We start from the raw sequence: 4,376 nt of genomic DNA on the forward strand, positions 1-4,376 counted from the left end.
GAAGAAACAGACATGCAGGAAATTTAAGAGATTTTCTCAAGGTCACTGAGCTAAAATGTGACGGATTTACAGATTTGGGATTAGAACTTCTCTCTCCTGATACCTGTTTCTTTCTTCTTTCCACCAAATCAAATGATGTTGTTTTACCTGTGTCCCCATTCCTATTTTTGCATACAATCCAAATAATTTATTTTCAGCCCAGGATGCTGAGTGCGGTGAGTCTTTTTCTAACTGTAGGTCTACTTGCCACTACCTGTCTCTGGCCATTGCCACCAAATGGTCAAATTCAATCATGCATCAGAATCTTTGGATGATGTTGATAGACAATTTTATTGTCATCAAAATCAAAACAGGTAATCATTGAGGAGATGTTTATTGAGGAATAAGTTTTCAACTCTAATAAATAATTTATGTTAACTTTTAAAGTATAATTACAAAATCAAATGCAAATTGCTAATTCCTTCATTGATTATTTCACTCAACTCTTGGTGACTTCCTCTTGCTATGCTCAAGAGAATGCAATCCATTTCCTTCCATTTCCTAACTTCTAGAGGTTGCTCACATTTCTTGGTTCATCTTCTCTTTCATCTATCTTCTTCTTCTAACAACTTTTTATCTCTGTGAGCATTCTTTTGTAGTCGTATTTCACTCTCATCATAGCCAGCAGAGGTTCTTTACCTTTAAAGGATTCATGTGGTTAGATTGCACCTGCCTGGATAATACAAGATAATTGCATAATTTTAAAATACTTCAGTTAATCATATCTACAAATCCTTTTTTGCCATTGAGAGGCCATTATTCTGCCTACCACACTGGGTGATTGCGGGAGAATTTAATGATTTGATGATTAAGATATTCTTAGTTGAATGTTATGGGGATTACATACAGGTTTTCCCACTATCTGAAAGTTTGATTTATCACACTTTAATTTTATGAAAAACCTACATTGTACCTGTTTTTGCTAACTGAAAGAAATCCAAAGAGGATTTTCACTTTTACAAAATAGTAATTACTTCTTTGCTTTATGCCATTTCAGCTTATGAAAGATTTCATAAGAATGCTCTACTTTCAAATAGCAGGAAAAGCTATACCAGTCCTTATGACTATTGCTATAAAACCAGAGAAGCATGAAAAAGTAGTGATGAAGGGCTAAAACAAAGAGTTAAAATTAAGGTGGTTATTGGTACCATGGATTGGAATGAGATGAGACCAACAGACTGTTTAGGAAGTTTTAACTGCAACTGCAAAACATAGATTCAAAGGATTAGAAATAAATCAGTTGTTATGTCATTTCATTTCACTAATTATTTCCTTTTAGTTCAGTTAGTCTTAGCAGGAGAGTCCTCCTCTATTACTGATAACCTAAAGTGGAAGAAGAAGGCCAGCAGAAGAATCTAAGACTGAGGAGGAGGTTTACAGAGTGTTCATTCTACAGTTCTATTTATTTACTTATTTATTTTTATTTTTTTTAAGATTTTATTTATTTGAGAGAGAGAGACAGAGATAGTGACAGAGAGCACAAACAGGGAGGAGAGGGAGAAGCAGGCTCCCCGCCGAGCAGGGAGCCCGATGCGGGTCTTGATCCAAGGACCCTGATGTCATGACCCTAGCGGAAAGCAGAGGCCCGACTGACTGAGCCACCTAGGCACCCTCTATCACTGTTTTTAATGTCATATGTTTTGAGTTAAATTTTTGTAGCTCTATCCAATTAATTTGAAAAAAAATCACCACTAATACATAAATTAGCCCTATCACCTCCTATCCTTCTATTTTGTAATCATCTTGTATATGGCTTAATTTAGAATGATATTTTTGTTCCTGAAAATACAGCTGCCTTTTTGATATTTATTAAGCGGATCTTCTGCTCTGTACCTCAGTAGTTTGATTACTCTTCTGAGTTGAAAGCATTTAAAATGATACGGTATCACAAATTTTCCAGACAATCATACAGCAGAAACTTGGTTAAGTATCTGCAATTCATGCATCGATAGGGAAATTTGTTTTTTTTTTGACATTGTATGAAAGATTTGACTATAATCTCTGTATTGAGAACTGATCTGCTTAATCAAAACTAACTACCTCTTCCAATATGTCACAAATATATACAAAATGAAATAAAGACAATTTGGGTGAGACCTGGATTAGTAGGTTTACATTATATGCCCCCATTCAGCAAACATTTTAAAAATAGATTTGACTTAAAATTTATGATTTAAAAACTGAAAAATTAAGTCATTGATGCTTCCTGGAAGCAGAATTTAAGGTAAAAAATACATCAAAATAGTATGGATTTATAAACTACAAAAACTTTTACATGAAGAAATCATGTCTGCACTTGGAGAAATGTCAATTCTACCAGTTACAAAAACACACTTTATTAAATGAAACAGTACAGAGAATAAAACACTTGATTTTTCTGACACTGTTGCTAATTTTGCTCTGAAATTAAATTGTAGGAGTAATTGCAAACTTTTATCATGATTTTCACTTTTGCCATGAAATGAAGCATATTAAAATCCTGGCTTCCATTATTATTCCTGTCCTACCTTGTCTGCCTGTCTGTCTCTCTCTCTCTCTCTCTGTCTCCTTGCCCCTACAAGCATGCACACACACAAACATACATACATACATACACACACACACAACCACATGCCCCTATGTTCTATTTCTGTAAAGAAATGTAGTAGGCATCAAATGTAATGGCAGCACATTTGATAATTTTCTTTTTCTTTTCTCTGGAGAAATAAAACCTAAAGAAAAGTAGTACATTGAGCCACCATGTTTAAAGAGCTTTCCATGGAATTTTAAAGTTTCCACTCAAACCTATGAGTCAAAGATCCTTAGACAATTGAAGAAAATTTCCAAAACTGAGAGTGATTAATAATGCATGTAAGTTAAAAAAAAAAAAACTCTAGGGAATGTAGGAAAAATAAAAAATTCAGAAGAACACTTGAAAAAAGTTTGGGTTGACTAAATATATGCATTTGGAAAGAAATTTTATTCATCAAACTGTATCAGAATATGATATAAAATGAAGAGAATAAAATTAAGCTTTAACATTACAGATAATTTTGGAGAAAAATTATTTAATAGCAAAGTTGTAATATAAAGTTGAATAAATATAGCAAAAGCTAGAACAAAAAGATAGCTGTTAGAGAGAAATAATATACCTTAAAACTGGTCCAGAAGTTCTGAAAATTGTGTGTATTCCAGAATGTGATAGCAACAACAAAAATGTAGAAAATTATTTTTCCTAAGAAATAATACAAAAGTTTTTGCAGCTAAAGGACCTATGCTGCTAGATTGAAGGTACTAATAAATGTCAAGATAGGTGAAAGGAAATGAAATCCACCAAATGATATCACTGAGAAATAGAAGAAGCCAGTTGTAAACAGAAATACTAAACCTTTCAGAGAAAATAAAATCATGTCACTTACAAGTGAGATTTAAAATGGCATTTTGCTGTTCACTGATATAGTGGATGATCAAAAACAATGAAGCAATTCTCACAAAATAAGGGAACACATTTTCACTAATGAATTCTATAACTGATATTTGAGTAAAGTAAATGTGTATGGCAAGAATAAAATAAGTGAGAAGAGTATCTTTTCATTGTTGTAGTGAATATAAATAAAAAATAAAAGAGTAGCATAATTAGAAAATCATAATAATTACAAGCTCAGTATGACCCAAATTAAGAGTAGTTATCCTTGAAAAACTTTACAGAGAGGAAGGAAGCATATAAGGTTATAAATAAGCACCGGGAATCTAAAGTGAAAGGGTAATCATATTTCATACATTTTAATACAGAAACATTGAGTAATATCTTAGTGAAGTTACTAAGATCTAAAGTAAGTGAGTAAGTGAATTGACTGCATGCACAGCATGTGTTTGTGTGGATTTGTGTGTGGGGAGTGATATGGTCCTGGTGTTGCTGTTGGTGATGGTAAGAGGGAAGAATCAGTGATCAGGCTGGTCTCACAATGTTAAAAGAAAAGGATGAAAATTTAATTCTCAAGGCAAAAAAAGTGTAAGTGAAGAAATTTATACCCAAGCAATTTTTATTGAAGTACAGACACAAAGAGGACCCACTCTCGTATTCAACTCACACAGGGCTGTGAAGTGTAGTGGTACTAATCATACCTTCCTTGCAAGAATTTACATTGAAAAACAATAATAGGGCGCCTGGGTGGCTCAGTTGGTTAAGCGACTGCCTTCAGCTCAGGTCATGATCCTGGAGTCCCCGGATCGAGTCCCGCATCGGGCTCCCTGCTCGGCGGGGAGTCTGCTTCTCCCTCTCCCACTCCCCGTTTGTGTTCCCTCTCTCGCTGTGTCTTTCTCTGTCGAATAAATAAATAAAATCTTTAAAAAAAAAA

The sequence above is a fragment of the Leptonychotes weddellii genome, chromosome 7, assembly GCF_054177405.1.
Source record: "Leptonychotes weddellii isolate Sample4059 chromosome 7, ASM5417740v2, whole genome shotgun sequence".
NCBI classification, from domain to species: domain Eukaryota; kingdom Metazoa; phylum Chordata; class Mammalia; order Carnivora; family Phocidae; genus Leptonychotes; species Leptonychotes weddellii.